The sequence below is a fragment of the Oryctolagus cuniculus genome, chromosome 10 (assembly GCF_051225735.1).
Source record: "Oryctolagus cuniculus isolate XC-2025 breed Fujian yellow rabbit chromosome 10, ASM5122573v1, whole genome shotgun sequence".
NCBI lineage: Eukaryota > Metazoa > Chordata > Mammalia > Lagomorpha > Leporidae > Oryctolagus > Oryctolagus cuniculus.
In genome coordinates, this window is record NC_142876.1 from 74259262 (window position 1) to 74281062 (window position 21801).

At 70.4% G+C, this 21801-nt stretch overlaps 10 non-coding genes across 10 annotated transcripts; all 10 read left to right on the plus strand.

Annotated features, from left to right (window-relative positions):
• Nucleotides 1-887: 887 nt before the first annotated feature.
• Nucleotides 888-1006, plus strand: LOC149124104 (5S ribosomal RNA). Its single transcript, XR_016215320.1, has one exon. It is a non-coding gene; the product is annotated as a 5S ribosomal RNA (ribosomal RNA).
• Nucleotides 1007-3334: 2328 nt separating this feature from the next.
• On the plus strand, nucleotides 3335-3453 carry LOC149124105 (5S ribosomal RNA). Its single transcript, XR_016215321.1, has one exon. It is a non-coding gene; the product is annotated as a 5S ribosomal RNA (ribosomal RNA).
• Nucleotides 3454-5764: 2311 nt separating this feature from the next.
• LOC149124106 (5S ribosomal RNA) lies at nucleotides 5765-5883 on the plus strand. Its single transcript, XR_016215322.1, has one exon. It is a non-coding gene; the product is annotated as a 5S ribosomal RNA (ribosomal RNA).
• Nucleotides 5884-8193: 2310 nt separating this feature from the next.
• On the plus strand, nucleotides 8194-8312 carry LOC149124107 (5S ribosomal RNA). Its single transcript, XR_016215323.1, has one exon. It is a non-coding gene; the product is annotated as a 5S ribosomal RNA (ribosomal RNA).
• Nucleotides 8313-10140: 1828 nt separating this feature from the next.
• On the plus strand, nucleotides 10141-10259 carry LOC149124108 (5S ribosomal RNA). Its single transcript, XR_016215324.1, has one exon. It is a non-coding gene; the product is annotated as a 5S ribosomal RNA (ribosomal RNA).
• Nucleotides 10260-12554: 2295 nt separating this feature from the next.
• Nucleotides 12555-12673, plus strand: LOC149124109 (5S ribosomal RNA). The gene has a single exon (XR_016215325.1). It is a non-coding gene; the product is annotated as a 5S ribosomal RNA (ribosomal RNA).
• Nucleotides 12674-14981: 2308 nt separating this feature from the next.
• LOC149124110 (5S ribosomal RNA) lies at nucleotides 14982-15100 on the plus strand. The gene has a single exon (XR_016215326.1). It is a non-coding gene; the product is annotated as a 5S ribosomal RNA (ribosomal RNA).
• A 1868-nt stretch (nucleotides 15101-16968) lies between these two features.
• On the plus strand, nucleotides 16969-17087 carry LOC149124111 (5S ribosomal RNA). The gene has a single exon (XR_016215327.1). It is a non-coding gene; the product is annotated as a 5S ribosomal RNA (ribosomal RNA).
• Nucleotides 17088-18948: 1861 nt separating this feature from the next.
• LOC149124112 (5S ribosomal RNA) lies at nucleotides 18949-19067 on the plus strand. Its single transcript, XR_016215328.1, has one exon. It is a non-coding gene; the product is annotated as a 5S ribosomal RNA (ribosomal RNA).
• Nucleotides 19068-21366: 2299 nt separating this feature from the next.
• On the plus strand, nucleotides 21367-21485 carry LOC149124113 (5S ribosomal RNA). The gene has a single exon (XR_016215329.1). It is a non-coding gene; the product is annotated as a 5S ribosomal RNA (ribosomal RNA).
• The last annotated feature ends 316 nt before the right edge of the window (nucleotides 21486-21801 follow it).

A 21801-nucleotide genomic window follows, 5' to 3' on the forward strand; every position in this document is an offset into this window, starting at 1 on the left:
GAGGGAACGGGCGCTGAGGACGGAAATCCCTCTGTGCCACGAAGGGTGTCGGGGTGTGCGACTGTGTGCCCCTTGTGTAGGCGTGTGTGTGTGTGTGTGTGTGTGTGTGTGAGTGCCCACGCGAGCGTGCGGCGGGGGTGATTCCGTGCGCTGCCGCCCTCCTTCCCGACCTGCTGCCCCACTTGGGCCCCCGTGACCGAGCGGGGACAAGGGTCCCCAGGCCCTCAGCTGTCCTCGCGGCGTGGGAGTGTGTGGAGGCGCGGCGGCCGTGCCGGGGGAGGGCGGGCGACCTGTGCGTCAGCGGTGGGGGGGCTGCTGGCGGCCGGGTAGGAGGGAAGGCCCGGGCCGCGGTGGTGTGGGGCGCCGAACCCCCTGGTGCCGGGACCCGCGAGCCGCGGGGCGCAGCCCTGGGCAGGCGTGGAGGCTGCCGGGCACGGCTGGCGTGTGGCTGGGCGATGGCGGCAGGCAGGGGATCCGGCCTAGAAAGAGAGAGTAGGAGTTCCCTGTGGCCAGCGGCAGCCGGAGGAGGTTGGCTCCCCTTGGCTTGGCGGCAGCGTGCCGACTGGGCGCCCGGTGCTGCAGGTCCTGGGCTGGGCAGGCGGAGGGCTGGAGTTCGGGCACTGGTGCAGGGCTAGGCGGAGGGCGGCTGAGGAGGAGGGGGGGGAGGAGGAGAAGAGAAGAGAAGAGAAAAGAGGGAGGAGGCGGAGGAGAAGCGGCAGCGGGAGCGGGAGCGGGAGTGGGAATGGGAATGGGAATGGGAATGGGAATGGGAGTGAGAGCGGGAAGCGGGCAGGAGGAGGAGGAGGAGGAGGCAGCGGCGGCGGAGGCGGCGGCGGCGGCGGCTGTGCGGGCGCGCACTCAAGGGGGGCCTGGAGGCGGCCTCTGGCGTCTACGGCCATACCACCCTGAACGCGCCCGATCTCGTCTGATCTCGGAAGCTAAGCAGGGTCGGGCCTGGTTAGTACTTGGATGGGAGACCGCCTGGGAATACCGGGTGCTGTAGGCTTTTGCCCCGCGGCACCCTCCCCTTTTGCTCGCCTTTGGCTGGCTGCCTAGCCACGCCCCCATCCGCCAGCCCGCACGCCGGGACCCCTGCGACCCCCAACGCAGCTCCAGCAGGGGGCAGAAGCCCGACCCCTCCACCTGGCAGCCCCAGCCCGCCCGCGCCTCGGGCCTGGGCCTGGGCACGGGCACGGGCACGGGCACGGGCGGGCCGGCCAGCTGTCCCCGGCTGCCGCAGCCCCACCGCCAACCCCGGGGCCCACCCCGGGACACAGGCCACGCCCCGCGCCATCCAGCGCGCCCCCTCCAACCCCAAACCAGCGACTCACCGCCCGCCAGGGCGCTCCCCTGCCGGCCGCCCCAACCCCGCAGCCCGCCGCACCAGCAGCTCCCGGCACCTGCACTCCCACCGCCCCTCCCGGGCTCCTGTCTCCCAGGGAGCCCAATGACTGTGACCACGACCACGACCACGACCACCGCCCGAAGACGACGCCAGGGCGCGGTTGCCCACCACTCAGGGCCCGGTGCCTCGCGCAGCCCAACCCGCGGGCCCTCTGCGCCACCTGGCCGTGCGGCGGCCACGCGCCACAGCCGCGGAAGCCCTCCAGAGCGCAAAGGAGGGACCCCACACCAAGCCTCGCAGGCAATACAGGCACCCTCTCCCTCTGTCTCTGACTTACACCAACACCTACACGTCTCTCTCTCTTTCTCTCTCTCTCTCTGTCTCTCTCTCCTCTCTCTGTCCCCCTCTCCCCCATCAGCCCTGACTCACACAGCATCCAAACGGGGCACCCTTTTGGCAGGCCAGGCAGAGACCCGCGGCCACAGGCTGCGTGCCCACAGGACCTCCCCGGGACAGAGGGTCCGTGGCAGGCAGGCAGCACACAGCCTGTGGTCTCTGTGGGGAGCAACTCGGATTGGACTGAGTTACTGGAATTAAGACTTATTCTATGCATCTGCTCTCCCACAATATGGCGCTGGGAGAGGAGAAAACAGCTTCTATGCAGCTGCCTCTTGCCAACTTGAGTGATGACCTCCAGGAGCTGATCCTGCTCCTGATTGGAGGAGAGCAGCGTACTTGGCGTGTGGGCAGCCGAGTTGGGATTGGCGGAAGAGGACTATAAAGGAGGAGAGAGACAACATGCACCAGGAACATCTAAGGGGAACACCTGTGCAGCCCCCGAGAGAGCCGGCCGGCCGGCCGGCGGTGTGCCGCTCCCCCGCGGAAGTGGGGAATGTGGCAGGGGGAACCGCCCTTCCACGGAGGTGGAAGGGACGGTAGCCAACCCGGGAAGAACCAGCAGCAAACCCGGGGAGGGCCGAGCAGACGAAAGAACAGCGCAGGGTCCTGTGTCGTTCCTCCATGAAGAGGGGGAGCGACAGTCTCGAACTGGCTGCCGGGCTGGAGGGTGCGGGTCGCGCTGAAGCGCCCCACCCTCCCGTGAGGGAACGGGCGCTGAGGACGGAAATCCCTCTGTGCCACGAAGGGTGTCGGGGTGTGCGACTGTGTGCCCCTTGTGTAGGCGTGTGTGTGTGTGTGTGTGTGTGTGTGTGTGAGTGCCCACGCGAGCGTGCGGCGGGGGTGATTCCGTGCGCTGCCGCCCTCCTTCCCGACCTGCTGCCCCACTTGGGCCCCCGTGACCGAGCGGGGACAAGGGTCCCCAGGCCCTCAGCTGTCCTCGCGGCGTGGGAGTGTGTGGAGGCGCGGCGGCCGTGCCGGGGGAGGGCGGGCGACCTGTGCGTCAGCGGTGGGGGGGCTGCTGGCGGCCGGGTAGGAGGGAAGGCCCGGGCCGCGGTGGTGTGGGGCGCCGAACCCCCTGGTGCCGGGACCCGCGAGCCGCGGGGCGCAGCCCTGGGCAGGCGTGGAGGCTGCCGGGCACGGCTGGCGTGTGGCTGGGCGATGGCGGCAGGCAGGGGATCCGGCCTAGAAAGAGAGAGTAGGAGTTCCCTGTGGCCAGCGGCAGCCGGAGGAGGTTGGCTCCCCTTGGCTTGGCGGCAGCGTGCCGACTGGGCGCCCGGTGCTGCAGGTCCTGGGCTGGGCAGGCGGAGGGCTGGAGTTCGGGCACTGGTGCAGGGCTAGGCGGAGGGCGGCTGAGGAGGAGGGGGGGGAGGAGGAGAAGAGAAGAGAAGAGAAAAGAGGGAGGAGGCGGAGGAGAAGCGGCAGCGGGAGCGGGAGCGGGAGTGGGAATGGGAATGGGAATGGGAATGGGAATGGGAGTGAGAGCGGGAAGCGGGCAGGAGGAGGAGGAGGAGGAGGCAGCGGCGGCGGAGGCGGCGGCGGCGGCGGCTGTGCGGGCGCGCACTCAAGGGGGGCCTGGAGGCGGCCTCTGGCGTCTACGGCCATACCACCCTGAACGCGCCCGATCTCGTCTGATCTCGGAAGCTAAGCAGGGTCGGGCCTGGTTAGTACTTGGATGGGAGACCGCCTGGGAATACCGGGTGCTGTAGGCTTTTGCCCCGCGGCACCCTCCCCTTTTGCTCGCCTTTGGCTGGCTGCCTAGCCACGCCCCCATCCGCCAGCCCGCACGCCGGGACCCCTGCGACCCCCAACGCAGCTCCAGCAGGGGGCAGAAGCCCGACCCCTCCACCTGGCAGCCCCAGCCCGCCCGCGCCTCGGGCCTGGGCCTGGGCACGGGCACGGGCACGGGCACGGGCGGGCCGGCCAGCTGTCCCCGGCTGCCGCAGCCCCACCGCCAACCCCGGGGCCCACCCCGGGACACAGGCCACGCCCCGCGCCATCCAGCGCGCCCCCTCCAACCCCAAACCAGCGACTCACCGCCCGCCAGGGCGCTCCCCTGCCGGCCGCCCCAACCCCGCAGCCCGCCGCACCAGCAGCTCCCGGCACCTGCACTCCCACCGCCCCTCCCGGGCTCCTGTCTCCCAGGGAGCCCAATGACTGTGACCACGACCACGACCACGACCACCGCCCGAAGACGACGCCAGGGCGCGGTTGCCCACCACTCAGGGCCCGGTGCCTCGCGCAGCCCAACCCGCGGGCCCTCTGCGCCACCTGGCCGTGCGGCGGCCACGCGCCACAGCCGCGGAAGCCCTCCAGAGCGCAAAGGAGGGACCCCACACCAAGCCTCGCAGGCAATACAGGCACCCTCTCCCTCTGTCTCTGACTTACACCAACACCTACACGTCTCTCTCTCTTTCTCTCTCTCTCTCTGTCTCTCTCTCCTCTCTCTGTCCCCCTCTCCCCCATCAGCCCTGACTCACACAGCATCCAAACGGGGCACCCTTTTGGCAGGCCAGGCAGAGACCCGCGGCCACAGGCTGCGTGCCCACAGGACCTCCCCGGGACAGAGGGTCCGTGGCAGGCAGGCAGCACACAGCCTGTGGTCTCTGTGGGGAGCAACTCGGATTGGACTGAGTTACTGGAATTAAGACTTATTCTATGCATCTGCTCTCCCACAATATGGCGCTGGGAGAGGAGAAAACAGCTTCTATGCAGCTGCCTCTTGCCAACTTGAGTGATGACCTCCAGGAGCTGATCCTGCTCCTGATTGGAGGAGAGCAGCGTACTTGGCGTGTGGGCAGCCGAGTTGGGATTGGCGGAAGAGGACTATAAAGGAGGAGAGAGACAACATGCACCAGGAACATCTAAGGGGAACACCTGTGCAGCCCCCGAGAGAGCCGGCCGGCCGGCCGGCGGTGTGCCGCTCCCCCGCGGAAGTGGGGAATGTGGCAGGGGGAACCGCCCTTCCACGGAGGTGGAAGGGACGGTAGCCAACCCGGGAAGAACCAGCAGCAAACCCGGGGAGGGCCGAGCAGACGAAAGAACAGCGCAGGGTCCTGTGTCGTTCCTCCATGAAGAGGGGGAGCGACAGTCTCGAACTGGCTGCCGGGCTGGAGGGTGCGGGTCGCGCTGAAGCGCCCCACCCTCCCGTGAGGGAACGGGCGCTGAGGACGGAAATCCCTCTGTGCCACGAAGGGTGTCGGGGTGTGCGACTGTGTGCCCCTTGTGTAGGCGTGTGTGTGTGTGTGTGTGTGTGTGTGTGTGAGTGCCCACGCGAGCGTGCGGCGGGGGTGATTCCGTGCGCTGCCGCCCTCCTTCCCGACCTGCTGCCCCACTTGGGCCCCCGTGACCGAGCGGGGACAAGGGTCCCCAGGCCCTCAGCTGTCCTCGCGGCGTGGGAGTGTGTGGAGGCGCGGCGGCCGTGCCGGGGGAGGGCGGGCGACCTGTGCGTCAGCGGTGGGGGGGCTGCTGGCGGCCGGGTAGGAGGGAAGGCCCGGGCCGCGGTGGTGTGGGGCGCCGAACCCCCTGGTGCCGGGACCCGCGAGCCGCGGGGCGCAGCCCTGGGCAGGCGTGGAGGCTGCCGGGCACGGCTGGCGTGTGGCTGGGCGATGGCGGCAGGCAGGGGATCCGGCCTAGAAAGAGAGAGTAGGAGTTCCCTGTGGCCAGCGGCAGCCGGAGGAGGTTGGCTCCCCTTGGCTTGGCGGCAGCGTGCCGACTGGGCGCCCGGTGCTGCAGGTCCTGGGCTGGGCAGGCGGAGGGCTGGAGTTCGGGCACTGGTGCAGGGCTAGGCGGAGGGCGGCTGAGGAGGAGGGGGGGGGAGGAGGAGAAGAGAAGAGAAGAGAAAAGAGGGAGGAGGCGGAGGAGAAGCGGCAGCGGGAGCGGGAGCGGGAATGGGAATGGGAATGGGAATGGGAGTGAGAGCGGGGAGCGGGCAGGAGGAGGAGGAGGAGGCGGCGGCGGCGGCGGCGGCGGCGGCGGCTGTGCGGGCGCGCACTCAAGAGGGGCCTGGAGGCAGCCTCTGGCGTCTACGGCCATACCACCCTGAACGCGCCCGATCTCGTCTGATCTCGGAAGCTAAGCAGGGTCGGGCCTGGTTAGTACTTGGATGGGAGACCGCCTGGGAATACCGGGTGCTGTAGGCTTTTGCCCCGCGGCACCCTCCCCTTTTGCTCGCCTTTGGCTGGCTGCCTAGCCACGCCCCCATCCGCCAGCCCGCACGCCGGGACCCCTGCGACCCCCAACGCAGCTCCAGCAGGGGGCAGAAGCCCGACCCCTCCACCTGGCAGCCCCAGCCCGCCCGCGCCTCGGGCCTGGGCCTGGGCACGGGCACGGGCACGGGCACGGGCGGGCCGGCCAGCTGTCCCCGGCTGCCGCAGCCCCACCGCCAACCCCGGGGCCCACCCCGGGACACAGGCCACGCCCCGCGCCATCCAGCGCGCCCCCTCCAACCCCAAACCAGCGACTCACCGCCCGCCAGGGCGCTCCCCTGCCGGCCGCCCCAACCCCGCAGCCCGCCGCACCAGCAGCTCCCGGCACCTGCACTCCCACCGCCCCTCCCGGGCTCCTGTCTCCCAGGGAGCCCAATGACTGTGACCACGACCACGACCACGACCACCGCCCGAAGACGACGCCAGGGCGCGGTTGCCCACCACTCAGGGCCCGGTGCCTCGCGCAGCCCAACCCGCGGGCCCTCTGCGCCACCTGGCCGTGCGGCGGCCACGCGCCACAGCCGCGGAAGCCCTCCAGAGCGCAAAGGAGGGACCCCACACCAAGCCTCGCAGGCAATACAGGCACCCTCTCCCTCTGTCTCTGACTTACACCAACACCTACACGTCTCTCTCTCTTTCTCTCTCTCTCTCTGTCTCTCTCTCCTCTCTCTGTCCCCCTCTCCCCCATCAGCCCTGACTCACACAGCATCCAAACGGGGCACCCTTTTGGCAGGCCAGGCAGAGACCCGCGGCCACAGGCTGCGTGCCCACAGGACCTCCCCGGGACAGAGGGTCCGTGGCAGGCAGGCAGCACACAGCCTGTGGTCTCTGTGGGGAGCAACTCGGATTGGACTGAGTTACTGGAATTAAGACTTATTCTATGCATCTGCTCTCCCACAATATGGCGCTGGGAGAGGAGAAAACAGCTTCTATGCAGCTGCCTCTTGCCAACTTGAGTGATGACCTCCAGGAGCTGATCCTGCTCCTGATTGGAGGAGAGCAGCGTACTTGGCGTGTGGGCAGCCGAGTTGGGATTGGCGGAAGAGGACTATAAAGGAGGAGAGAGACAACATGCACCAGGAACATCTAAGGGGAACACCTGTGCAGCCCCCGAGAGAGCCGGCCGGCCGGCCGGCGGTGTGCCGCTCCCCCGCGGAAGTGGGGAATGTGGCAGGGGGAACCGCCCTTCCACGGAGGTGGAAGGGACGGTAGCCAACCCGGGAAGAACCAGCAGCAAACCCGGGGAGGGCCGAGCAGACGAAAGAACAGCGCAGGGTCCTGTGTCGTTCCTCCATGAAGAGGGGGAGCGACAGTCTCGAACTGGCTGCCGGGCTGGAGGGTGCGGGTCGCGCTGAAGCGCCCCACCCTCCCGTGAGGGAACGGGCGCTGAGGACGGAAATCCCTCTGTGCCACGAAGGGTGTCGGGGTGTGCGACTGTGTGCCCCTTGTGTAGGCGTGTGTGTGTGTGTGTGTGTGTGTGTGTGTGAGTGCCCACGCGAGCGTGCGGCGGGGGTGATTCCGTGCGCTGCCGCCCTCCTTCCCGACCTGCTGCCCCACTTGGGCCCCCGTGACCGAGCGGGGACAAGGGTCCCCAGGCCCTCAGCTGTCCTCGCGGCGTGGGAGTGTGTGGAGGCGCGGCGGCCGTGCCGGGGGAGGGCGGGCGACCTGTGCGTCAGCGGTGGGGGGGCTGCTGGCGGCCGGGTAGGAGGGAAGGCCCGGGCCGCGGTGGTGTGGGGCGCCGAACCCCCTGGTGCCGGGACCCGCGAGCCGCGGGGCGCAGCCCTGGGCAGGCGTGGAGGCTGCCGGGCACGGCTGGCGTGTGGCTGGGCGATGGCGGCAGGCAGGGGATCCGGCCTAGAAAGAGAGAGTAGGAGTTCCCTGTGGCCAGCGGCAGCCGGAGGAGGTTGGCTCCCCTTGGCTTGGCGGCAGCGTGCCGACTGGGCGCCCGGTGCTGCAGGTCCTGGGCTGGGCAGGCGGAGGGCTGGAGTTCGGGCACTGGTGCAGGGCTAGGCGGAGGGCGGCTGAGGAGGAGGGGGGGGAGGAGGAGAAGAGAAGAGAAGAGAAAAGAGGGAGGAGGCGGAGGAGAAGCGGCAGCGGGAGCGGGAGCGGGAGTGGGAATGGGAATGGGAATGGGAGTGAGAGCGGGGAGCGGGCAGGAAGAGGAGGCGGCGGCGGCGGCGGCGGCGGCGGCGGCGGCGGCTGTGCGGGCGCGCACTCAAGAGGGGCCTGGAGGCGGCCTCTGGCGTCTACGGCCATACCACCCTGAACGCGCCCGATCTCGTCTGATCTCGGAAGCTAAGCAGGGTCGGGCCTGGTTAGTACTTGGATGGGAGACCGCCTGGGAATACCGGGTGCTGTAGGCTTTTGCCCCGCGGCACCCTCCCCTTTTGCTCGCCTTTGGCTGGCTGCCTAGCCACGCCCCCATCCGCCAGCCCGCACGCCGGGACCCCTGCGACCCCCAACGCAGCTCCAGCAGGGGGCAGAAGCCCGACCCCTCCACCTGGCAGCCCCAGCCCGCCCGCGCCTCGGGCCTGGGCCTGGGCACGGGCACGGGCACGGGCACGGGCGGGCCGGCCAGCTGTCCCCGGCTGCCGCAGCCCCACCGCCAACCCCGGGGCCCACCCCGGGACACAGGCCACGCCCCGCGCCATCCAGCGCGCCCCCTCCAACCCCAAACCAGCGACTCACCGCCCGCCAGGGCGCTCCCCTGCCGGCCGCCCCAACCCCGCAGCCCGCCGCACCAGCAGCTCCCGGCACCTGCACTCCCACCGCCCCTCCCGGGCTCCTGTCTCCCAGGGAGCCCAATGACTGTGACCACGACCACGACCACGACCACCGCCCGAAGACGACGCCAGGGCGCGGTTGCCCACCACTCAGGGCCCGGTGCCTCGCGCAGCCCAACCCGCGGGCCCTCTGCGCCACCTGGCCGTGCGGCGGCCACGCGCCACAGCCGCGGAAGCCCTCCAGAGCGCAAAGGAGGGACCCCACACCAAGCCTCGCAGGCAATACAGGCACCCTCTCCCTCTGTCTCTGACTTACACCAACACCTACACGTCTCTCTCTCTTTCTCTCTCTCTCTCTGTCTCTCTCTCCTCTCTCTGTCCCCCTCTCCCCCATCAGCCCTGACTCACACAGCATCCAAACGGGGCACCCTTTTGGCAGGCCAGGCAGAGACCCGCGGCCACAGGCTGCGTGCCCACAGGACCTCCCCGGGACAGAGGGTCCGTGGCAGGCAGGCAGCACACAGCCTGTGGTCTCGAACTGGCTGCCGGGCTGGAGGGTGCGGGTCGCGCTGAAGCGCCCCACCCTCCCGTGAGGGAACGGGCGCTGAGGACGGAAATCCCTCTGTGCCACGAAGGGTGTCGGGGTGTGCGACTGTGTGCCCCTTGTGTAGGCGTGTGTGTGTGTGTGTGTGTGTGTGTGAGTGCCCACGCGAGCGTGCGGCGGGGGTGATTCCGTGCGCTGCCGCCCTCCTTCCCGACCTGCTGCCCCACTTGGGCCCCCGTGACCGAGCGGGGACAAGGGTCCCCAGGCCCTCAGCTGTCCTCGCGGCGTGGGAGTGTGTGGAGGCGCGGCGGCCGTGCCGGGGGAGGGCGGGCGACCTGTGCGTCAGCGGTGGGGGGGCTGCTGGCGGCCGGGTAGGAGGGAAGGCCCGGGCCGCGGTGGTGTGGGGCGCCGAACCCCCTGGTGCCGGGACCCGCGAGCCGCGGGGCGCAGCCCTGGGCAGGCGTGGAGGCTGCCGGGCACGGCTGGCGTGTGGCTGGGCGATGGCGGCAGGCAGGGGATCCGGCCTAGAAAGAGAGAGTAGGAGTTCCCTGTGGCCAGCGGCAGCCGGAGGAGGTTGGCTCCCCTTGGCTTGGCGGCAGCGTGCCGACTGGGCGCCCGGTGCTGCAGGTCCTGGGCTGGGCAGGCGGAGGGCTGGAGTTCGGGCACTGGTGCAGGGCTAGGCGGAGGGCGGCTGAGGAGGAGGGGGGGGGAGGAGGAGAAGAGAAGAGAAGAGAAAAGAGGGAGGAGGCGGAGGAGAAGCGGCAGCGGGAGCGGGAGCGGGAGTGGGAATGGGAATGGGAATGGGAGTGAGAGCGGGGAGCGGGCAGGAAGAGGAGGCGGCGGCGGCGGCGGCGGCGGCGGCGGCGGCGGCGGCGGCGGCTGTGCGGGCGCGCACTCAAGAGGGGCCTGGAGGCAGCCTCTGGCGTCTACGGCCATACCACCCTGAACGCGCCCGATCTCGTCTGATCTCGGAAGCTAAGCAGGGTCGGGCCTGGTTAGTACTTGGATGGGAGACCGCCTGGGAATACCGGGTGCTGTAGGCTTTTGCCCCGCGGCACCCTCCCCTTTTGCTCGCCTTTGGCTGGCTGCCTAGCCACGCCCCCATCCGCCAGCCCGCACGCCGGGACCCCTGCGACCCCCAACGCAGCTCCAGCAGGGGGCAGAAGCCCGACCCCTCCACCTGGCAGCCCCAGCCCGCCCGCGCCTCGGGCCTGGGCCTAGGCACGGGCACGGGCACGGGCACGGGCGGGCCGGCCAGCTGTCCCCGGCTGCCGCAGCCCCACCGCCAACCCCGGGGCCCACCCCGGGACACAGGCCACGCCCCGCGCCATCCAGCGCGCCCCCTCCAACCCCAAACCAGCGACTCACCGCCCGCCAGGGCGCTCCCCTGCCGGCCGCCCCAACCCCGCAGCCCGCCGCACCAGCAGCTCCCGGCACCTGCACTCCCACCGCCCCTCCCGGGCTCCTGTCTCCCAGGGAGCCCAATGACTGTGACCACGACCACGACCACGACCACCGCCCGAAGACGACGCCAGGGCGCGGTTGCCCACCACTCAGGGCCCGGTGCCTCGCGCAGCCCAACCCGCGGGCCCTCTGCGCCACCTGGCCGTGCGGCGGCCACGCGCCACAGCCGCGGAAGCCCTCCAGAGCGCAAAGGAGGGACCCCACACCAAGCCTCGCAGGCAATACAGGCACCCTCTCCCTCTGTCTCTGACTTACACCAACACCTACACGTCTCTCTCTCTTTCTCTCTCTCTCTCTGTCTCTCTCTCCTCTCTCTGTCCCCCTCTCCCCCATCAGCCCTGACTCACACAGCATCCAAACGGGGCACCCTTTTGGCAGGCCAGGCAGAGACCCGCGGCCACAGGCTGCGTGCCCACAGGACCTCCCCGGGACAGAGGGTCCGTGGCAGGCAGGCAGCACACAGCCTGTGGTCTCTGTGGGGAGCAACTCGGATTGGACTGAGTTACTGGAATTAAGACTTATTCTATGCATCTGCTCTCCCACAATATGGCGCTGGGAGAGGAGAAAACAGCTTCTATGCAGCTGCCTCTTGCCAACTTGAGTGATGACCTCCAGGAGCTGATCCTGCTCCTGATTGGAGGAGAGCAGCGTACTTGGCGTGTGGGCAGCCGAGTTGGGATTGGCGGAAGAGGACTATAAAGGAGGAGAGAGACAACATGCACCAGGAACATCTAAGGGGAACACCTGTGCAGCCCCCGAGAGAGCCGGCCGGCCGGCCGGCAGTGTGCCGCTCCCCCGCGGAAGTGGGGAATGTGGCAGGGGGAACCGCCCTTCCACGGAGGTGGAAGGGACGGTAGCCAACCCGGGAAGAACCAGCAGCAAACCCGGGGAGGGCCGAGCAGACGAAAGAACAGCGCAGGGTCCTGTGTCGTTCCTCCATGAAGAGGGGGAGCGACAGTCTCGAACTGGCTGCCGGGCTGGAGGGTGCGGGTCGCGCTGAAGCGCCCCACCCTCCCGTGAGGGAACGGGCGCTGAGGACGGAAATCCCTCTGTGCCACGAAGGGTGTCGGGGTGTGCGACTGTGTGCCCCTTGTGTAGGCGTGTGTGTGTGTGTGTGTGTGTGTGAGTGCCCACGCGAGCGTGCGGCGGGGGTGATTCCGTGCGCTGCCGCCCTCCTTCCCGACCTGCTGCCCCACTTGGGCCCCCGTGACCGAGCGGGGACAAGGGTCCCCAGGCCCTCAGCTGTCCTCGCGGCGTGGGAGTGTGTGGAGGCGCGGCGGCCGTGCCGGGGGAGGGCGGGCGACCTGTGCGTCAGCGGTGGGGGGGCTGCTGGCGGCCGGGTAGGAGGGAAGGCCCGGGCCGCGGTGGTGTGGGGCGCCGAACCCCCTGGTGCCGGGACCCGCGAGCCGCGGGGCGCAGCCCTGGGCAGGCGTGGAGGCTGCCGGGCACGGCTGGCGTGTGGCTGGGCGATGGCGGCAGGCAGGGGATCCGGCCTAGAAAGAGAGAGTAGGAGTTCCCTGTGGCCAGCGGCAGCCGGAGGAGGTTGGCTCCCCTTGGCTTGGCGGCAGCGTGCCGACTGGGCGCCCGGTGCTGCAGGTCCTGGGCTGGGCAGGCGGAGGGCTGGAGTTCGGGCACTGGTGCAGGGCTAGGCGGAGGGCGGCTGAGGAGGAGGGGGGGGAGGAGGAGAAGAGAAGAGAAGAGAAAAGAGGGAGGAGGCGGAGGAGAAGCGGCAGCGGGAGCGGGAGCGGGAGTGGGAATGGGAATGGGAATGGGAGTGAGAGCGGGGAGCGGGCAGGAAGAGGAGGCGGCGGCGGCGGCGGCGGCGGCGGCTGTGCGGGCGCGCACTCAAGAGGGGCCTGGAGGCGGCCTCTGGCGTCTACGGCCATACCACCCTGAACGCGCCCGATCTCGTCTGATCTCGGAAGCTAAGCAGGGTCGGGCCTGGTTAGTACTTGGATGGGAGACCGCCTGGGAATACCGGGTGCTGTAGGCTTTTGCCCCGCGGCACCCTCCCCTTTTGCTCGCCTTTGGCTGGCTGCCTAGCCACGCCCCCATCCGCCAGCCCGCACGCCGGGACCCCTGCGACCCCCAACGCAGCTCCAGCAGGGGGCAGAAGCCCGACCCCTCCACCTGGCAGCCCCAGCCCGCCCGCGCCTCGGGCCTGGGCCTGGGCACGGGCACGGGCACGGGCACGGGCGGGCCGGCCAGCTGTCCCCGGCTGCCGCAGCCCCACCGCCAACCCCGGGGCCCACCCCGGGACACAGGCCACGCCCCGCGCCATCCAGCGCGCCCCCTCCAACCCCAAACCAGCGACTCACCGCCCGCCAGGGCGCTCCCCTGCCGGCCGCCCCAACCCCGCAGCCCGCCGCACCAGCAGCTCCCGGCACCTGCACTCCCACCGCCCCTCCCGGGCTCCTGTCTCCCAGGGAGCCCAATGACTGTGACCACGACCACGACCACGACCACCGCCCGAAGACGACGCCAGGGCGCGGTTGCCCACCACTCAGGGCCCGGTGCCTCGCGCAGCCCAACCCACGGGCCCTCTGCGCCACCTGGCCGTGCGGCGGCCACGCGCCACAGCCGCGGAAGCCCTCCAGAGCGCAAAGGAGGGACCCCACACCAAGCCTCGCAGGCAATACAGGCACCCTCTCCCTCTGTCTCTGACTTACACCAACACCTACACGTCTCTCTCTCTTTCTCTCTCTCTCTCTGTCTCTCTCTCCTCTCTCTGTCCCCCTCTCCCCCATCAGCCCTGACTCACACAGCATCCAAACGGGGCACCCTTTTGGCAGGCCAGGCAGAGACCCGCGGCCACAGGCTGCGTGCCCACAGGACCTCCCCGGGACAGAGGGTCCGTGGCAGGCAGGCAGCACACAGCCTGTGGTCTCTGTGGGGAGCAACTCGGATTGGACTGAGTTACTGGAATTAAGACTTATTCTATGCATCTGCTCTCCCACAATATGGCGCTGGGAGAGGAGAAAACAGCTTCTATGCAGCTGCCTCTTGCCAACTTGAGTGATGACCTCCAGGAGCTGATCCTGCTCCTGATTGGAGGAGAGCAGCGTACTTGGCGTGTGGGCAGCCGAGTTGGGATTGGCGGAAGAGGACTATAAAGGAGGAGAGAGACAACATGCACCAGGAACATCTAAGGGGAACACCTGTGCAGCCCCCGAGAGAGCCGGCCGGCCGGCCGGCGGTGTGCCGCTCCCCCGCGGAAGTGGGGAATGTGGCAGGGGGAACCGCCCTTCCACGGAGGTGGAAGGGACGGTAGCCAACCCGGGAAGAACCAGCAGCAAACCCGGGGAGGGCCGAGCAGACGAAAGAACAGCGCAGGGTCCTGTGTCGTTCCTCCATGAAGAGGGGGAGCGACAGTCTCGAACTGGCTGCCGGGCTGGAGGGTGCGGGTCGCGCTGAAGCGCCCCACCCTCCCGTGAGGGAACGGGCGCTGAGGACGGAAATCCCTCTGTGCCACGAAGGGTGTCGGGGTGTGCGACTGTGTGCCCCTTGTGTAGGCGTGTGTGTGTGTGTGTGTGTGTGTGTGAGTGCCCACGCGAGCGTGCGGCGGGGGTGATTCCGTGCGCTGCCGCCCTCCTTCCCGACCTGCTGCCCCACTTGGGCCCCCGTGACCGAGCGGGGACAAGGGTCCCCAGGCCCTCAGCTGTCCTCGCGGCGTGGGAGTGTGTGGAGGCGCGGCGGCCGTGCCGGGGGAGGGCGGGCGACCTGTGCGTCAGCGGTGGGGGGGCTGCTGGCGGCCGGGTAGGAGGGAAGGCCCGGGCCGCGGTGGTGTGGGGCGCCGAACCCCCTGGTGCCGGGACCCGCGAGCCGCGGGGCGCAGCCCTGGGCAGGCGTGGAGGCTGCCGGGCACGGCTGGCGTGTGGCTGGGCGATGGCGGCAGGCAGGGGATCCGGCCTAGAAAGAGAGAGTAGGAGTTCCCTGTGGCCAGCGGCAGCCGGAGGAGGTTGGCTCCCCTTGGCTTGGCGGCAGCGTGCCGACTGGGCGCCCGGTGCTGCAGGTCCTGGGCTGGGCAGGCGGAGGGCTGGAGTTCGGGCACTGGTGCAGGGCTAGGCGGAGGGCGGCTGAGGAGGGGGGGGGGAGGAGGAGAAGAGAAGAGAAGAGAAAAGAGGGAGGAGGCGGAGGAGAAGCGGCAGCGGGAGCGGGAGCGGGAGTGGGAATGGGAATGGGAATGGGAGTGAGAGCGGGGAGCGGGCAGGAAGAGGAGGCGGCGGCGGCGGCGGCGGCGGCGGCGGCGGCGGCGGCTGTGCGGGCGCGCACTCAAGAGGGGCCTGGAGGCGGCCTCTGGCGTCTACGGCCATACCACCCTGAACGCGCCCGATCTCGTCTGATCTCGGAAGCTAAGCAGGGTCGGGCCTGGTTAGTACTTGGATGGGAGACCGCCTGGGAATACCGGGTGCTGTAGGCTTTTGCCCCGCGGCACCCTCCCCTTTTGCTCGCCTTTGGCTGGCTGCCTAGCCACGCCCCCATCCGCCAGCCCGCACGCCGGGACCCCTGCGACCCCCAACGCAGCTCCAGCAGGGGGCAGAAGCCCGACCCCTCCACCTGGCAGCCCCAGCCCGCCCGCGCCTCGGGCCTGGGCCTGGGCCTGGGCCTGGGCCTGGGCCTGGGCACGGGCACGGGCACGGGCACGGGCACGGGCACGGGCACGGGCTGGCCGGCCAGCTGTCCCCGGCTGCCGCAGCCCCACCGCCAACCCCGGGGCCCACCCCGGGACACAGGCCACGCCCCGCGCCATCCAGCGCGCCCCCTCCAACCCCAAACCAGCGACTCACCGCCCGCCAGGGCGCTCCCCTGCCGGCCGCCCCAACCCCGCAGCCCGCCGCACCAGCAGCTCCCGGCACCTGCACTCCCACCGCCCCTCCCGGGCTCCTGTCTCCCAGGGAGCCCAATGACTGTGACCACGACCACGACCACGACCACCGCCCGAAGACGACGCCAGGGCGCGGTTGCCCACCACTCAGGGCCCGGTGCCTCGCGCAGCCCAACCCGCGGGCCCTCTGCGCCACCTGGCCGTGCGGCGGCCACGCGCCACAGCCGCGGAAGCCCTCCAGAGCGCAAAGGAGGGACCCCACACCAAGCCTCGCAGGCAATACAGGCACCCTCTCCCTCTGTCTCTGACTTACACCAACACCTACACGTCTCTCTCTCTTTCTCTCTCTCTCTCTGTCTCTCTCTCCTCTCTCTGTCCCCCTCTCCCCCATCAGCCCTGACTCACACAGCATCCAAACGGGGCACCCTTTTGGCAGGCCAGGCAGAGACCCGCGGCCACAGGCTGCGTGCCCACAGGACCTCCCCGGGACAGAGGGTCCGTGGCAGGCAGGCAGCACACAGCCTGTGGTCTCGAACTGGCTGCCGGGCTGGAGGGTGCGGGTCGCGCTGAAGCGCCCCACCCTCCCGTGAGGGAACGGGCGCTGAGGACGGAAATCCCTCTGTGCCAGGAAGGGTGTCGGGGTGTGCGACTGTGTGCCCCTTGTGTAGGCGTGTGTGTGTGTGTGTGTGTGTGTGAGTGCCCACGCGAGCGTGCGGCGGGGGTGATTCCGTACGCTGCCGCCCTCCTTCCCGACCTGCTGCCCCACTTGGGCCCCCGTGACCGAGCGGGGACAAGGGTCCCCAGGCCCTCAGCTGTCCTCGCGGCGTGGGAGTGTGTGGAGGCGCGGCGGCCGTGCCGGGGGAGGGCGGGCGACCTGTGCGTCAGCGGTGGGGGGGCTGCTGGCGGCCGGGTAGGAGGGAAGGCCCGGGCCGCGGTGGTGTGGGGCGCCGAACCCCCTGGTGCCGGGACCCGCGAGCCGCGGGGCGCAGCCCTGGGCAGGCGTGGAGGCTGCCGGGCACGGCTGGCGTGTGGCTGGGCGATGGCGGCAGGCAGGGGATCCGGCCTAGAAAGAGAGAGTAGGAGTTCCCTGTGGCCAGCGGCAGCCGGAGGAGGTTGGCTCCCCTTGGCTTGGCGGCAGCGTGCCGACTGGGCGCCCGGTGCTGCAGGTCCTGGGCTGGGCAGGCGGAGGGCTGGAGTTCGGGCACTGGTGCAGGGCTAGGCGGAGGGCGGCTGAGGAGGAGGGGGGGGGAGGAGGAGAAGAGAAGAGAAGAGAAAAGAGGGAGGAGGCGGAGGAGAAGCGGCAGCGGGAGCGGGAGCGGGAGTGGGAATGGGAATGGGAATGGGAGTGAGAGCGGGGAGCGGGCAGGAAGAGGAGGCGGCGGCGGCGGCGGCGGCGGCGGCGGCGGCGGCGGCGGCGGCTGTGCGGGCGCGCACTCAAGAGGGGCCTGGAGGCGGCCTCTGGCGTCTACGGCCATACCACCCTGAACGCGCCCGATCTCGTCTGATCTCGGAAGCTAAGCAGGGTCGGGCCTGGTTAGTACTTGGATGGGAGACCGCCTGGGAATACCGGGTGCTGTAGGCTTTTGCCCCGCGGCACCCTCCCCTTTTGCTCGCCTTTGGCTGGCTGCCTAGCCACGCCCCCATCCGCCAGCCCGCACGCCGGGACCCCTGCGACCCCCAACGCAGCTCCAGCAGGGGGCAGAAGCCCGACCCCTCCACCTGGCAGCCCCAGCCCGCCCGCGCCTCGGGCCTGGGCCTGGGCCTGGGCCTGGGCCTGGGCCTGGGCACGGGCACGGGCACGGGCACGGGCACGGGCACGGGCACGGGCTGGCCGGCCAGCTGTCCCCGGCTGCCGCAGCCCCACCGCCAACCCCGGGGCCCACCCCGGGACACAGGCCACGCCCCGCGCCATCCAGCGCGCCCCCTCCAACCCCAAACCAGCGACTCACCGCCCGCCAGGGCGCTCCCCTGCCGGCCGCCCCAACCCCGCAGCCCGCCGCACCAGCAGCTCCCGGCACCTGCACTCCCACCGCCCCTCCCGGGCTCCTGTCTCCCAGGGAGCCCAATGACTGTGACCACGACCACGACCACGACCACCGCCCGAAGACGACGCCAGGGCGCGGTTGCCCACCACTCAGGGCCCGGTGCCTCGCGCAGCCCAACCCGCGGGCCCTCTGCGCCACCTGGCCGTGCGGCGGCCACGCGCCACAGCCGCGGAAGCCCTCCAGAGCGCAAAGGAGGGACCCCACACCAAGCCTCGCAGGCAATACAGGCACCCTCTCCCTCTGTCTCTGACTTACACCAACACCTACACGTCTCTCTCTCTTTCTCTCTCTCTCTCTGTCTCTCTCTCCTCTCTCTGTCCCCCTCTCCCCCATCAGCCCTGACTCACACAGCATCCAAACGGGGCACCCTTTTGGCAGGCCAGGCAGAGACCCGCGGCCACAGGCTGCGTGCCCACAGGACCTCCCCGGGACAGAGGGTCCGTGGCAGGCAGGCAGCACACAGCCTGTGGTCTCGAACTGGCTGCCGGGCTGGAGGGTGCGGGTCGCGCTGAAGCGCCCCACCCTCCCGTGAGGGAACGGGCGCTGAGGACGGAAATCCCTCTGTGCCAGGAAGGGTGTCGGGGTGTGCGACTGTGTGCCCCTTGTGTAGGCGTGTGTGTGTGTGTGTGTGTGTGTGAGTGCCCACGCGAGCGTGCGGCGGGGGTGATTCCGTACGCTGCCGCCCTCCTTCCCGACCTGCTGCCCCACTTGGGCCCCCGTGACCGAGCGGGGACAAGGGTCCCCAGGCCCTCAGCTGTCCTCGCGGCGTGGGAGTGTGTGGAGGCGCGGCGGCCGTGCCGGGGGAGGGCGGGCGACCTGTGCGTCAGCGGTGGGGGGGCTGCTGGCGGCCGGGTAGGAGGGAAGGCCCGGGCCGCGGTGGTGTGGGGCGCCGAACCCCCTGGTGCCGGGACCCGCGAGCCGCGGGGCGCAGCCCTGGGCAGGCGTGGAGGCTGCCGGGCACGGCTGGCGTGTGGCTGGGCGATGGCGGCAGGCAGGGGATCCGGCCTAGAAAGAGAGAGTAGGAGTTCCCTGTGGCCAGCGGCAGCCGGAGGAGGTTGGCTCCCCTTGGCTTGGCGGCAGCGTGCCGACTGGGCGCCCGGTGCTGCAGGTCCTGGGCTGGGCAGGCGGAGGGCTGGAGTTCGGGCACTGGTGCAGGGCTAGGCGGAGGGCGGCTGAGGAGGAGGGGGGGGAGGAGGAGAAGAGAAGAGAAGAGAAAAGAGGGAGGAGGCGGAGGAGAAGCGGCAGCGGGAGCGGGAGCGGGAGTGGGAATGGGAATGGGAATGGGAGTGAGAGCGGGGAGCGGGCAGGAAGAGGAGGCGGCGGCGGCGGCGGCGGCGGCGGCGGCGGCGGCGGCTGTGCGGGCGCGCACTCAAGAGGGGCCTGGAGGCGGCCTCTGGCGTCTACGGCCATACCACCCTGAACGCGCCCGATCTCGTCTGATCTCGGAAGCTAAGCAGGGTCGGGCCTGGTTAGTACTTGGATGGGAGACCGCCTGGGAATACCGGGTGCTGTAGGCTTTTGCCCCGCGGCACCCTCCCCTTTTGCTCGCCTTTGGCTGGCTGCCTAGCCACGCCCCCATCCGCCAGCCCGCACGCCGGGACCCCTGCGACCCCCAACGCAGCTCCAGCAGGGGGCAGAAGCCCGACCCCTCCACCTGGCAGCCCCAGCCCGCCCGCGCCTCGGGCCTGGGCCTGGGCACGGGCACGGGCACGGGCACGGGCGGGCCGGCCAGCTGTCCCCGGCTGCCGCAGCCCCACCGCCAACCCCGGGGCCCACCCCGGGACACAGGCCACGCCCCGCGCCATCCAGCGCGCCCCCTCCAACCCCAAACCAGCGACTCACCGCCCGCCAGGGCGCTCCCCTGCCGGCCGCCCCAACCCCGCAGCCCGCCGCACCAGCAGCTCCCGGCACCTGCACTCCCACCGCCCCTCCCGGGCTCCTGTCTCCCAGGGAGCCCAATGACTGTGACCACGACCACCGCCCGAAGACGACGCCAGGGCGCGGTTGCCCACCACTCAGGGCCCGGTGCCTCGCGCAGCCCAACCCGCGGGCCCTCTGCGCCACCTGGCCGTGCGGCGGCCACGCGCCACAGCCGCGGAAGCCCTCCAGAGCGCAAAGGAGGGACCCCACACCAAGCCTCGCAGGCAATACAGGCACCCTCTCCCTCTGTCTCTGACTTACACCAACACCTACACGTCTCTCTCTCTTTCTCTCTCTCTCTCTGTCTCTCTCTCCTCTCTCTGTCCCCCTCTCCCCCATCAGCCCTGACTCACACAGCATCCAAACGGGGCACCCTTTTGGCAGGCCAGGCAGAGACCCGCGGCCACAGGCTGCGTGCCCACAGGACCTCCCCGGGACAGAGGGTCCGTGGCAGGCAGGCAGCACACAGCCTGTGGTCTCTGTGGGGAGCAACTCGGATTGGACTGAGTTACTGGAATTAAGACTTATTCTATGCATCTGCTCTCCCACAATATGGCGCTGGGAGAGGAGAAAACAGCTTCTATGCAGCTGCCTCTTGCCAACTTGAGTGATGACCTCCAGGAGCTGATCCTGCTCCTGATTGGAGGAGAGCAGCGTACTTGGCGTGTGGGCAGCCGAGTTGGGATTGGCGGAAGAGGACTATAAAGGAGGAGAGAGACAACATGCACCAGGAACATCTAAGGGGAACACCTGTGCAGCCCCCGAGAGAGCCGGCCGGCCGGCCGGCGGTGTGCCGCTCCCCCGCGGAAGTGGGGAATGTGGCAGGGGGAACCGCCCTTCCACGGAGGTGGAAGGGACGGTAGCCAACCCGGGAAGAACCAGCAGCAAACCCGGGGAGGGCCGAGCAGACGAAAGAACAGCGCAGGGTCCTGTGTCGTTCCTCCATGAAGAGGGGGAGCGACAGTCTCGAACTGGCTGCCGGGCTGGAGGGTGCGGGTCGCGCTGAAGCGCCCCACCCTCCCGTGAGGGAACGGGCGCTGAGGACGGAAATCCCTCTGTGCCACGAAGGGTGTCGGGGTGTGCGACTGTGTGCCCCTTGTGTAGGCGTGTGTGTGTGTGTGTGTGTGTGTGTGTGAGTGCCCACGCGAGCGTGCGGCGGGGGTGATTCCGTGCGCTGCCGCCCTCCTTCCCGACCTGCTGCCCCACTTGGGCCCCCGTGACCGAGCGGGGACAAGGGTCCCCAGGCCCTCAGCTGTCCTCGCGGCGTGGGAGTGTGTGGAGGCGCGGCGGCCGTGCCGGGGGAGGGCGGGCGACCTGTGCGTCAGCGGTGGGGGGGCTGCTGGCGGCCGGGTAGGAGGGAAGGCCCGGGCCGCGGTGGTGTGGGGCGCCGAACCCCCTGGTGCCGGGACCCGCGAGCCGCGGGGCGCAGCCCTGGGCAGGCGTGGAGGCTGCCGGGCACGGCTGGCGTGTGGCTGGGCGATGGCGGCAGGCAGGGGATCCGGCCTAGAAAGAGAGAGTAGGAGTTCCCTGTGGCCAGCGGCAGCCGGAGGAGGTTGGCTCCCCTTGGCTTGGCGGCAGCGTGCCGACTGGGCGCCCGGTGCTGCAGGTCCTGGGCTGGGCAGGCGGAGGGCTGGAGTTCGGGCACTGGTGCAGGGCTAGGCGGAGGGCGGCTGAGGAGGAGGGGGGGGAGGAGGAGAAGAGAAGAGAAGAGAAAAGAGGGAGGAGGCGGAGGAGAAGCGGCAGCGGGAGCGGGAGCGGGAGTGGGAATGGGAATGGGAATGGGAGTGAGAGCGGGGAGCGGGCAGGAAGAGGAGGCGGCGGCGGCGGCGGCGGCGGCGGCGGCGGCGGCGGCTGTGCGGGCGCGCACTCAAGAGGGGCCTGGAGGCGGCCTCTGGCGTCTACGGCCATACCACCCTGAACGCGCCCGATCTCGTCTGATCTCGGAAGCTAAGCAGGGTCGGGCCTGGTTAGTACTTGGATGGGAGACCGCCTGGGAATACCGGGTGCTGTAGGCTTTTGCCCCGCGGCACCCTCCCCTTTTGCTCGCCTTTGGCTGGCTGCCTAGCCACGCCCCCATCCGCCAGCCCGCACGCCGGGACCCCTGCGACCCCCAACGCAGCTCCAGCAGGGGGCAGAAGCCCGACCCCTCCACCTGGCAGCCCTAGCCCGCCCGCGCCTCGGGCCTGGGCCTGGGCCTGGGCCTGGGCCTGGGCCTGGGCACGGGCACGGGCACGGGCACGGGCACGGGCACGGGCACGGGCGGGCCGGCCAGCTGTCCCCGGCTGCCGCAGCCCCACCGCCAACCCCGGGGCCCACCCCGGGACACAGGCC